Here is a 13,590-nt window from a genome sequence, read left to right as displayed (position 1 = left end):
GTATTCTTTAATTCATAGAGTTGATAACAGGTTTCTATGAAGTTGGGCAGAGATGAGAGAAGGTATTATGGTTTAAAAAGTTAAACATTTACTTTTTGTAATCAAAAAAAATTAAGTGGTCCTTAATATTTTACCATAGCAAAAACTGTTGATATTAGGGCACAGGTACTTAATTAGGCATCGAACATGTCTCTCAAATTTCTGTTTACAAGATTTTTTTTTTTTGCAGTTAAAGTAATGAATCTATTCAAGAACATAAGGATTTAAAAAAAATGTTTCCTAATTGTATACTTTTTTCCAGCTTGTAAAATGCCTGATAAGAGCTCTTCAGATGTTCCAAACATTCCCTTTGTATCACGTTGTGAGAAATCCTTTGAAGGCAGCAATTATGCACTTAGAACGGAATACTCTGGGTCCAGGAACAACACCCGTTAACTCTAACACTAAGTCACTTTTCTTCACACCTCTGGTGGCCAAGCTGAGGGGGTGAAAAAGGCCAGCAGTCTGGGGCAGTGAATGAAGGCCCTGGAGTCCTTTCATAATATTCAAGCCCATCGGGATCCTCGTTGAGAGGTCTTACCTCATTTCCCACACATTTTCTGACCTATTTCGTCTGCCTTTTCTCAGAAGGATTTTGCTTGCTCCACTGTCGACTAAGCAGTAAACTCATTATCTTGTTCAAATCCCTTTGTAACGCCCCTAATCCTATTAGTTATAAGAATGTCTGAATACTGATTGCAAACCTGTTTTCTTTTTTTTTGCTCCCTTTGTTTTGAAAAAGAGAGAAAGGTCCAGAGGTTTGGTCCTGGAGAAGGGGATTCTGGCCAGTTCACTGGATCGAGGCAAAGACAATTCTGGCCATCCAAAAATGCCGGGCCACTTAAGCATAGAAAACAAACAAACAACCCTCTCTTGCACTCATTCATTCATTCATTTGTAATCTCTCTGTCATTTACATGCGCACACACACACACACACACACACACACACACACAGGATTTAGTAATCACCTCGATCTCTTTGCTTGCCTTGTAAAAGTCAAGTTCTGAACACTCCTACTCACACAGTAGAGCACCGTGAACCCTGGCCCCAGCCAGGAGCTCGACTTCACTTCCCTTCTTTTATCTGGAACGTTTTAATGAAGAGGGTGACGCTATTCCAGGAAGTCAAAGCAGCCATAGGAAGAGGAGGAAATGAACAAATGTTACGACAGACCTCTACCAGCCCTGTGAGTCTTAACTTCTTTTCTTCAAAGGCCGCTCACAAGTCTTGTTAAAGGACTCTCTCTGCCTCTGTAGAAGACGCCAAGACCGTGGCCTCCTGCTGTCTATTACTGAAAGAACTTTAATCACTTTTCCTTTTTTGTTCCCGCTGGGGAAGGAGCCAGACGGCGGTGAAAGGCCTGCAGTCAGAGGCAATGTTAAAGAGCATGAAACGTATCTGACTTCCAGAAAAGATGTGTTCTGCCCTTCCCGCTCTGCTTTTGCCAGGCAGGCTGCTCTGGGTCGGCTGCTCTGTCTTAGGAAAAAACCCCAAAGATTGGCTTTAAACATAGAGGCACGATGCTCCCTCTGAGGACCCAGCCTTCCTAGGCCCCTCTTCCTTGCCTACAAAGAATATCAATGTCCTCGGCATATAAAGTCAATGTTTGTACAATAATGAAATAGTGCGTCTCCCCGTGCATTCTTTTTTTCTTGGTAGCACAGGCAAGGAGGGCTTTGGGAATGATCTTGAAGACACTGCAGTATGTGGTAAGGGACAGTCCCCGCTTTACTATCTTTCTGGGGTCTGAGAAAAATATTACAATCAAGCGACAAGTGCAGACTCCTCAGGCAAGGATACAAGACTGTCAACCTAACAAATTTCCGGCACGAACTGACTATATTCACTGTATTGCCATCTTTGTAGCCAATAGAGTCTGTTAAGATGCAGAAGGTGGGTTTCTCCTGGTCAGTCTCTTGGCATAAGGAAAAGAATTAGTGCAGGTGGATGTGTGCGTCCACGGTGGGTCCAAACGGATGTCAGTGAACAGAGAAGGAGGTGCAGGTGCTGATGAAAAGGAAGGGTACACACGCCTATCCAGGCCTGCTGCTCTGGGGAAGTTAAAGGAGTTAATCAAAGTGCCAAGTACCTGTGAGCAGCAGTTTGAAAATAATGAGAACTCAGGCCTGGGAGTGGCTGGGGGGTCAGGGGAGGGTTAGTTACAAGAGTGAGGTGAGCAAGTTTTAATATATATATATATTCTGTTATCTGATGCAGAAAGGATTCCAGGCAGTTTTCAGAAATGTATTTGATACAAGAGGATGCAGAAATAGATAAGTACCTTGTGGTGAAGTGTACGTTAAGAGGTGTTATTCATGGAAACCCTTGTCCCAAATAAGAGGTGGACTTAGTTCTGTGTTCCTAGGAAAGAGGAAAAGACACCCCGTCATTGTGATTAAAAGCATTCCAGCTCTCCAGGAAAAACACATTTATTTTCCTTGATCCTGCAGCAGGGGACACATCTACCTGAGAGTCACACAATGAGATGGTGCCTAATGGCCTCAAAACCATTTGTGCATAAATACAAGAGTGAGGGTAAGAGCAGCTGCCCACAACATTCCCCCCCCAGAAAGTCAAGGGCATCGTGGCAAGAGTTACGCTGGAACCAAACACAATGGGCGTGTGACTTGGCAGTAGGTTAGCTTGTAATACTATCTAAATCTCAGAAATTGAGTCGGTGTCCATAAAGAACACATGGAAGAAACAAGGGAAAAACAAGAACTTTGAGAAATTGTAAACTAATCTGAAAACAATAATTCTTCTGCTGGACTTTCTCAATTGGTTTCTTTCCAGTTCATTATGATATAAGCAACCTTCTACAACCGATGCAATTTTAAAAACTCATAAACCTCCTGGTAATTTGATTTTAGCTTTTCTTTTTTAAAAAAGCTACATGCAAATAAATGTACCTTGTTATCACCATTTTCAGCAATGGCTGATATTTACAGAACAAATCCACACACGGTGCGAAGGGGCTGGGCCTGAACCCTCATCACCGGCCAACTTCGTTCGGACTACTCTCTTCTTCCACTAACCATCTTTCTGTTTCTCAGATCTATGTCTATGCTGCTAGGTTTCTGTATTTTCTGGTCTCTGTCTCAAATGCTATCTGGTTCTTGATTCCCTCTTGCACTGACCCCTAAACTCAAAGGTCTTGTTTCTCAGAGAAGCTTTCCCTGACTCTTTCATCTGAAACAGTTCTTCCCTCTTCCAAGCATTCTCCAAAGAACCTTTTTATTTTCTGCATAATTCTTATTATCTTCTGAAATCATTTTATTTATTTATTTATTCATTTTGCTTTTAGGGCCACACCTGGCATGTGGAAGTTCCCAGCCTGGCATATGGAAGTTCCCAGGCTAGGGGTCAAATCTGAACCACGGCTGCCAGCCTATACCACAGACCCAGCAACGGGGATCTGAGCCGCATCTGGGATCTACACTGAAGCTCACAGCAACATCAGATCACTGACCCACTGCGCAAGGCCAGGGCTCGAACCCGCATTCTCATGGATACTAGTAGGATTCATTTCTGCTGTGCCACGACGGGAGGTCTCATCTCATTTATTTTTTAAACTTATTCACTTAACTTAATCATCACCTCTAATTCTCTGCTCTAGAAAATGGGTCATGAAAATAGGAATCTTTTCACCTTACTGGTGCTGATAATTTGGGCACCTAATAGGTCCTTCCAAAAATATTTGCTGAATATGTGAATAAACCTAATTTTCCACTGGGGAAGACTGTGTCTTTCAGAATAGAGGCTAATCATTTAAATTAAGGTCCATTCTTTCAAGATTTAGAAAAAGTAGGGTTGCCTCTGGGACTTCATGGAAACACATGAAAAAAAGAATGTCTGCTTTGATTAGGAAGCAGAGGAACAAATAAACTCCCAGCAAGGATAAGTCTTAAAAACATTCTTAAGTTACCATCTTTCCTCTATTAGAAGTACCTCCCCATGCCCAGTAAAGGTCCACAAACCTCATGTGTTCTAGAGGCTGCCTGCCCTCCATGAAGTACCTTCAAAAGAGAGAAAAAATCCAAAGTGCATCCATGCCATTCAAGGACCCGGCAGCTCAGAACAAAACCGCAGCGAAGGGACTTGTTTGTAAGACACAAACTCTGTGAACGGGAAGGAAAAGCAAGGCATATCTGTGGACCAGCAGGTCCAGGATCACGGCCCCCACCTAGTTCCAAACTGATACGACTGCAGTGATGCGGAGTCCTGAGTGGGGAGAAAGGACAGACAGTCATTTCAGCCGTTGGTGATTTCTCACTTAATTGCAACACGGCACAAATGCCCTTCTGTGGGCAGAGTCATATTCAAGTAGGCGGAACACTTGCGTAACCGAAAAAAAAAAAACAAAAAAAAAACAAAAAAAAAAAAAACAAAAAAAACGAGGGAGGATGCAGAAGGCAGGAGGAGCGAGGCCAGGAACCCAAAGGAAAGTCTAGCTGTTGGCAGGAAGGATAGTCCCAGATGTCAAATGCTGTATTTTCTGTTTTGGCCACTTAGGGGCACTCGAAGCCTGAGAAATGGCCACCTGAGCCCAAATTTCAAGACTGGTGATCTTCAACGTGAGAACAGCAAAGTATCAGAAGCTTATTTCTGCCTACCTTCCTACTGAGTATCAGTGCTAATAACCTGGATGCAACTGTGTTTCCTTAATTAGGCAACAACAACAACAACAACAACAACAACAACAACAACAACCTTCAGAACACTTTTCAAGGAAAAGAAAAGCCAGGCAGTGATTACCATGAATTAGGAAGGTATTTTCTCTAAGTGGGCGAGAAGCAGGTGCGAGAGGAAAAGACGTGAGGGGATATGTGTGGTATGTGACAAGGTTCTGTCTCTGCCTTGAATGGCAGGTATTTAGGCACTTGCTTTAATTTTTTCTGTGTGTTTCTGTATGATCCTCTGTGTGTGTGCATGTGTGTATTTCACAAGACATTATTTACTTCTGACCACCATCACATTCATTTCATTATAGAACTTTACACATATGTACTAACACTGAATTTGAATGTAAGAGTCTTTTGGTACAGAGATAAGAAGCGTGGCCTAAAGAGTCGAACATGAATTTCAACCTCCCTCCCTTACTCCTTGGGAGATTCTGCATAAGTTATTCCATTTTTCTAGCGTTGCTTTTTTTTTTTTTTTACCGTATAAGTGGATATAAAAATCCTGACTTTGCAGGGCTGTGGTGTGGATTTGAGCGTGAAGGCAATTAGCACAGTATGCATCATGGAATGGCTTCAAAATGGGTTTTCTTCCTTCCTCCCACCGCAGCTTCTTTAACTCCTTCATGTTAGTAATTGAAGTCAGACGTCTTAAAAATGGTAGAGAAATGTATGCTTGGGGGAAGTGATTTTAGATAACATTCTACATGTGGTTGGGGGTGGGAAAGAATTGGAGAGAAAAAGCAATAATAATTTGCTGATCACATCTAATCACTACTGGTAAATTTTGAGAGACTGTTGTTACTCTGACATTGCTGCAAGGCTTCACTTAAAAAGAAGAATGCAAACTCATAGCTTTTCCCCCATGTAGCTTTCCTTCGCTTGTTCAAAGACACCGTCAGTACTGAAACACACCAGCAGTTCCTACAAGAACTCTGGCCTGCAGCTGTTCTTAACTAACTTAGGACACAAATGCCATACTCACAAGTACCTTATGCAGAGAAGTTTTAAAAATGCAGCCATCTGCTTTCAGCTTTTAGAATCCGCCATGATGAAATGTGCACAAAATACCTTTTGCTTCTCTAGATGTACAGACCCACTCTGTAAGAATACAACCTTTCCTATGACCTTTGGTGTTGGTGAGATGGTATCCAGTAGGGTCTAGCCGAAGTACGTGTACCTGCGTGGGCACCATACATTCCTGTACTATGATAAAAATCTAGACTTGAAGCCTTTTCCTAATGGAAGCATAGTTTGGTGGAAACGGAGATGTTATTAGAACTAAAAGCTATGGGTTTAGGCTGGATCACTACTATTCACAGGCTATACACAGCCGGGCACATGTCTGTTTCTCTTTGAGCCAGTTTCTTTGCCTATTACTTAAAGATGGTAACACATTCCCTGTTTATTTTAGACTTTCCAAGGATCAAATGTGATAAAAGAAACATAATTCTTAAACCCTGGACAGCTATCTTAACAACTATTGCATAGAGTCTGGTTAAAACTTAGACTAGAGGGTGAAAAGTAAGACCTTCTAAATGGGTTCCATCTCCAACACTAAAAACATACTGGTTGGGGACCCTGGGCAAGTTACCCACCTCTCAGTCAGTATTGACTCCTTCAGAAATAATAATGAAATCTTTCCAGATGACTGGGCTAAGGTTTAAATGAAGTAATGTAAACCTGGTCCCTGCTATGCATTATTTATCATTTTATATCTATCTATCTATCTATCTATCTATCTATCTATCTATCTATCTATCTATCTATATCTATCTATCTCTATTTATCTATCTATCTATCTATCTATCTATCTATCTATCTATCTATCTATCTATCTAAGTCAATTTCAGCCAAGTCTCGTTTCCTGCTTTCTAAGCTCCAGCTCTTCTTTCTTAAGTTAAAGGCTTAAGGCTCTCTTTTTCTTTCTTCTTCAACAAATTTCTGAAAATTGAAGCTACAATAATTACATGTTCCTTACAGTTTTAGTTATCACCAGCATACAAATAACCCTACCTGTCAAACTCCAGTGTCTTTTCCCATTAATATAACATTACACAGTGAATTTTCTCCAAGTTATCTCTGATCAGATAACCCATAGCCAAATCAAATGAAATATGATTTTTAGAAAACTATTTTTTTTCTTTTTACCATCTTCCTTTATGCTAAACTCCTTATTCTCTAAAGAAGTGGATTCCCAGTCGCCATGTTCCTTCTTTTTCTAGCTCCACTTTGTGGTCCTATAGAGCATTCTACACATCCTCCCCTTCCATCCAGCTTCCTACACAGTGAACGTTTTAGTCAATGCTATTCTCATCTGTCAGCAGTCCTGGCGAAGTCCTTTCCTCCTACACCTCTGCATTTGGAGGCCAGAACTGCTTCACCTAACACAGGTGTTGGTTGAGCCACTGGCAGCTGGCACGGTTGGTTACCACATCAGGCACTGAGAATGCAAGGGCAAGCAGGCTGTATCTGTGCCCCGAAGAAGCTGACAGTCTAGAAAGGAGCATTACCCAAGAACACTCATTCCCACATTCGTGTGAGAGAGAAAAACACAAGTTCCTAGAGAAGCACCCAAGGGGATATCAAAACCCAGTTCAGGGGCCAAGGATGTTAACCAAAGAGTCCTGAAAAACACGTAGTTGTGAACAAGCCTGGGATCTGAGGGACTGGCAGGCAAAGGAAGCCACGTATGAAAAAGTGTGGCAGGCAGCTGGGGAATGCAAGTCGTTTAGTGCAGCTGGAAATTAACCCAAACTTGAGTTTCCTTCATCTTCTACCTAAAGCTTTCTGCTAAACAGGTACTTTCCAACATAAAGTATCCATATAAAACATTATCTTTTCTGATTTTTTTAATAAGACTTGAAGCATTTCCTAGGACCTTAAAATTGAACTTACTAAAGGAATCTCTATTGGTGGAGGATGGCTTTTTTTTTTTTTTTCTTCTTCTGTCAAATTGATTTATGTGCAGGAAGAATTAGGAAATATACATTTAGAAAACAAAACAACTTCTGATAAATTTTGATCGTAGCTAACCACTATGCTAAGTTTTTAAATGGGAGTGTACTCTCTACAATAGATGCCCCCCCACACACACATCCATAGACTTTTTTTTTTCCTCCTGAGACTATTTCATTTATATAAATAAAAGCCATCAGAAGCTTGCACCACATTTATTAAAAACAAAACGAAAACAAAAAATGTACTGAAAGTTCAGGGAAAAAAAATAAGCCATAGGTTCTTAAAAATGACATTAAAGAAACCTCAAAGCAATAACAAAAAAGCCTTCAAAAATACAATAAATTGAAGGAAGCATCAAACTTTGTGACAAAATAAAAAATCCTTTTCTATAAAAAGAAAAGCCATCTATTAAAAACATAAAATTTTCCCAAGTCCATAAAGTCTGAAGGTCAAAAACAACCTAGAAATAACTGGAGCTAAAACAAAACTTCATGGAACACTTACAATGAACTTCAAACAGTGTTTAAAATACACAGGCAATTCGGGGAAAATAAGCAAACACAATTTCTTGGGAAATGGACAAAGGTTTTCCTCAGTCAAATCACACTTTATTGATCAACTTAAAGTACTCAGCAAGAATAAAGAAGTATGCCAACAAGGGGAAATACATAGACCTAACTTATTTGAACTTACAGAATTCATGTTAGCAGTCTCACTTGCTGGTACTTTAAAATTTGAGTTACTATGGAACTGCAGCAAATGAGGATTGATGGATATGAAATTAGGGGTTAAGGAATATCTGGAGATGGGAAACAAAGGACAGTGACCACCTGATAAATCTCTGAAAGTGGAAGGCATCTCACAGAAGCCTAACCAATGTTTCTATGACTATTTATTTAAAAAAAAAAAAAATCCCCAGAAAGGGGACGTGGACATTAACTTTAAATGCTTCTTAGTGACAAATACTGCATTAAAACCATGGCAACTAGAAAACTGAGTTCTATAGAATCATATTGGATTACTGAATTTTTATTCTTAATCTTAAGTATTTTAATAAATGTAGCTAATAATATGACATGAAATTGTAAAGAGTAAACTGTCCTAAAATACTTAACATTGTTATTTAAATTATTTGGATATTTGAAAGACTGAAATCCACTATGAATCTGAAATAATAAAATGAACAGACCTTCAAGTAGAATGAAGCATGCCATTGATGATTTTAAAATATCAGTTTATAAGATAATGTACATGTGGATAATAGTTAACTATTTTAAGTCTTGTTTGTGAAAAAAATGGACACTATAATATTTGAAAAAACTCATACATGTGAATTTTTTTTTTTTTTTTTGGTCTTTTTGCTATTTCTTGGGCCGCTCCTGCAACCTACACCACAGCCCACGGCAACGCTGGGTTGTCAACCTACTGAGCAAGTGCAGGGACCAAACCCACAACCTCATGGTTCCTAGTCGGATTCGTTAACCACTGCGCCACGACGGGAACTCCTGAAATTTTTATTACAGAAGATGGCTATAGTGTGTGTGGTTGGTATTTTTAAAGCTATGACAAATTTCATGGGCCTTTTGAATCTTTTTAACTTCATGACTTACTTTGTCATTATTTTTCAATATTTTTCTCTACTAGACTTTTATTCTGGAATTCCATAGATATCATAATGGAGAAGTAATCTAATTCAAAACAAGAACTGTCAGAGAACAATGAGCCTTTGTCATTTTCATGAAGTTAAGGTGCCCTGAAATTGATAAGCAGATAAAAATGTTTTATGGCTAGTTTGTACTTACTTGATTCAATTTAACATTTCTGGAAAACGTCAGTAGTCAATGGAAAAAGTGCTAATAAAAACATTAGTCCCAGGCATCTTACTTCTATGTGAGCTATGGTAACCTGACATTAAGCAAATCGCTTCATTTATTTATTTAATTTATCAATTCCATGAAGCAATGCAAAAATATTACCTTTGTCTGATAAAGTTAACCCATAAAGAGAAAGACAGATATCGCCAATAAAGAGACAGATCCTTTAACCATACGAGAGGTAAAACAAAACAACCCATGAGCCAAGATTACATTCCTTTCAGAAAAGACATGTAATAGGAAGCCATAGTTAAAACTCAAATCTTTAAATGAACTCATAATCATTATTTGTTAGCGATATAAATAAATATCAAGCTTACAACTTGCCTTACTCATGAAAATAATTTTAACATCTAGCATGATAACTAAACATTTATTCTGTATTAGGTTTATACATAATAGGTCTATCTTCCCTATTTTATTTGTTTATTCATAAATGAATGCTGACTATGTATATTAAATGCCAATCACAGTACTGAAGGCTTAAGAGAGAAGTCCTCTGTGAAACTGCAGCCAGGGAGAAGCAAATACAGACTCATGGGTCAGCAAGAATTCTACCATTAACCATTTATTATCAGAAAAGTGCTCTCTTTTTCTACCTTGAAATACAATTTAAATTCCAAAGGACAAATCTGTATAAACACAGTAAACACTGTATTTATCAAATTCTGGATCTAGTCACACTAAAATAATGAATTGTAAGACAGCTACTTTCTAGGTTCTTCACTTTGGCACCTATTCAAGAGTATTGCAAAAAATGTAGAGAATGAGCCCCGTGCTGTGCTTGCTATGGATGTGTATATTGCCCCAAGTCTTTTTTCCTGGTTTTTAGATATCCTCCCTCTATCCCAATTAAGTTGGTTTTGGAGAAATTTAACAAAATAAAGATCCCTCCAATTTCAATATGTTCTGTTGAGTCTACAGGTGAATATACGTCAGATGTACTTTTAAATTTGGTTGTCTTATATGCAAATTGCGAGTCACTCCTATGATGGGGGCCTGGGCTAGGGGGTGGGGAGACACAAAAGGAACATGAGGTGACTAGATGGCTGAGCAATAGTTGAGTCTATTGTTATTCTCAGACAACAGTATCTTAGAAAGCATAAAGAAATTTAGGGGAAAGGAAAAGCCATGGGGGTAGATTATATAAACATTATTTATAGCCCTCCAGATAATTTGAAGTAGAATTGCTGGAGTTACCAGATCCAAATGAACAACAACAACAAAGTCAGAAAGATTTTGACTATTCTGTATACCTACTTCATTGCAACTTCCTACTCCAACCTCATTTCTCACTCTTTTGTTTCACAGACACTGGCTTTCCTTCTGTTTCCCCCACATCCCGTCTTGTGCCTGGCTGAGATCCCTTAGAGGTAAAGTCACTTCTGCAGCAGTTGAGCTTTGTCTCATGCAGGTCACTGTCTCCTCCGTAGAGAGGCCTGCCCAGGCTGGTCCATCTGAAAAAGCCTCTTCTACCCACTTCATGTCACCACCTTTCGTGACACTGAAACCATCTGATGCATACATTTGGCTGTTTACATTAGAATGTAAGTCTCCTGGGAGTAGGCACCCTGTGTGATCTACTTGTGCCAAGGACCCTAAGTGCTTAGACGGAGTAGTGCCTGAAACACAATAAGAATGAAGGCATAAAGAACTAAACACAGAAAAATAGTGATTTTTATGCATACTATTTGCATTGAAACAAATGCTTTTACACCTCTACAGAGAAGAAACTAAATAAAATAGAGGAATCTTCAACATTCCTTTAGCAACAAGAACAATACTCAAAAATCAATAGGTAGGACCGATGATTTCTAATGTTAGATGCAAAAATCTCATCAATATTTACATTATTCTTTGAGTTATTCACTAAATAGAGCTTTCATTGACTCATGTCAACAGCAGTCTTCCTTTCTAAATTTCTATCATATAGTCTGCAGAACCTTTAATTATGCATTCTCCTATAATTGGAGACTTTCAGCAACCAAAACATTGAAGATGAGTGTTGTATATAGAAAAGGTATATATCAAAATTCAAATAGCCTGATGAGAGCATACACAACAATTACATTTAAAATGGTATCATACATTATATCAAACTATTTGAAATTGTGAAGTGTTTTCGTAGATTGAAATGCTCAAACATTGGGAACTTCCCACTGTTAAAACTAATATTCTCAAAAAGGGAACCCTCCTACACTGTGGGTGAGACTGTATATGGGTAGAGCCACTATGGAAAATGTATGAAAGTTCCTTAAAAAACTAAAAATAGATCTTCTGTATAACTCAGCAATCCCACTCCTGGGCATATACCCAGAGAAAACTCTAATTCAAAAAGATACATGCACCCCAATGTCCATAGCAGACTATTTACAATAGCCAAGATATAGAAGTGATCTAAATTTCCATTGACAAATGAATGGATGAAGAATGTGATACACACACACACACACACTCTCATGCTCAGCAGAGTATTACTCAGCCATGAAAAAGAAAGAAATGATGCCATTTCAAGCAACATGGATGGACCTAAAGATTATCATACTAAGTGAAGTCAGACATAGAAAGGCAAATATCATGATATCACTTATATCTGGAATCTAACATATGATACAAATGAATTTATGAAACAAAACATAGACACAGAAAACAAACTTACAGTTATGAAAGGGGAAAGGGGGGAGGGATAAATTAGAAGTTTGGGATTAGCAATAGAAACTACTATATGTAAAATCAATAAGCAAGGTCCTATTGTACAGCAAAGGGAACTGTATTTAATATTCTGTAATAATCTATAATAAAAAAGAATATTAAATAGAATATATGTATATATATACACACATATATATGTATAACAATCATTTTGCTGTATACAATAAAGTAACACAATATTGTAAATCAATTATACTTCAATAAAAAACTAATATTCTCATGTATGTAGCAGAGTAAAAACACATCACTGATAAGAAGTTCCTCTGCTAATTTTCCCTTTAACATGTATTTTTCCCCAAAATAGGCAAAGACGAAATGCTATGCTAAATATCCAAACCATGTTAACACACACCTAGACTAACCTCTGATCTCATGCTGATGTTCTGACTGAAAGGTGGAGAAACTAGAAAGTTTTTTGAAGTTTCTTACACTTGGTTATCTGTAATTCCCAATGGAAAAAAGCATCCCATTTGTGAGATCTTTGTGTGATACAGACATACTGATACATAAATTTAGACCCTCTCATTAGAAATGACAATTCAAAATGTATTACAAGGTAAGAAGTGGAATAAGGAAGATAAAAAACGAGCCAAGAAATGAACTTTGAAATCTGAGTATTTCCTCATGACAAAGCACAGGGGTGGCAGAAACACACGGTGATGGTATCCCATCCATGGATCCATTAGTACCACTCTGAAACAATTCCTGTAGATCTCTGATAAATGCAGGCTGAATAATCTAACAAAAATGAACATAAAACCAAAGCACAGATGTGCCAAATCATCCCGCATGGGCGTGCATAAACGCTGTCAAATGGAGAACAAGGAAGGAGGACTGCAAGGGAAACATTCCATCAGGAATTAGAAAATGCTTAGAGCCTCTTGACATCCTAGCTGGATTTGATAGGCTGTGTGTTATTGAATCATAAGACTCTTATCAGCTTCTCACAGGATCCCCCTCCTCTCATTACATTGCAGAAATAAATCTATTTACGATTCTTTTCTTAGCCTTTTGAGGAAAAGGGAATATTGATGCTTCCAACACAATAACCGTCTACAAAATATGAATGCAATGGTTCCCAAGGGATTTTAAATGGCTGTGTGAGAAAATCTGACCCATGCTTTCAAAAAAATTCATCGTTAACTCTAAAGCTTTCATCCTAACTCCTTAATACATGTTGCTCCTTTTAATGTCAACAGGAAACCAACACCAAGGAGAGGACATATGGTGAGGAGAAGGACAGAGGAACTCATCATGAATCAGCTCTCTTCACTGAAGGAGAAAAATACAATGTTTATATTTTTAAATGTTACTCCAATATG

The 13,590-nt window shown here is 38.4% G+C and overlaps 1 protein-coding gene and 1 long non-coding RNA gene across 5 annotated transcripts in view; one reads left to right on the top strand and one right to left on the bottom strand.

The window, feature by feature from the left end:
• Positions 1-13,590, bottom strand: part of SLIT2 (slit guidance ligand 2) — a 384,281-nt gene that overhangs the window by 184,541 nt on the left and 186,150 nt on the right. The gene's annotated exons all lie outside the window — the stretch shown is intronic.
• Positions 3,379-8,594, top strand: LOC146400336 (uncharacterized). Its single transcript, XR_014812214.1, has 3 exons — positions 3,379-3,590; positions 3,800-5,875; positions 6,752-8,594. It is a non-coding gene; the product is annotated as an uncharacterized LOC146400336 (long non-coding RNA).

The sequence above is a fragment of the Sus scrofa genome, chromosome 8, assembly GCF_054392235.1.
Source record: "Sus scrofa isolate SSC_HxYL_T2T_F1_AM1 chromosome 8, Sscrofa_HxYL_maternal_Yorkshire_Landrace_v2.0, whole genome shotgun sequence".
Lineage (NCBI taxonomy): Eukaryota > Metazoa > Chordata > Mammalia > Artiodactyla > Suidae > Sus > Sus scrofa.
The sequence above is the reverse complement of the archived record's forward strand: the minus strand, read 5'-3'. Positions and strand labels throughout refer to the sequence as shown.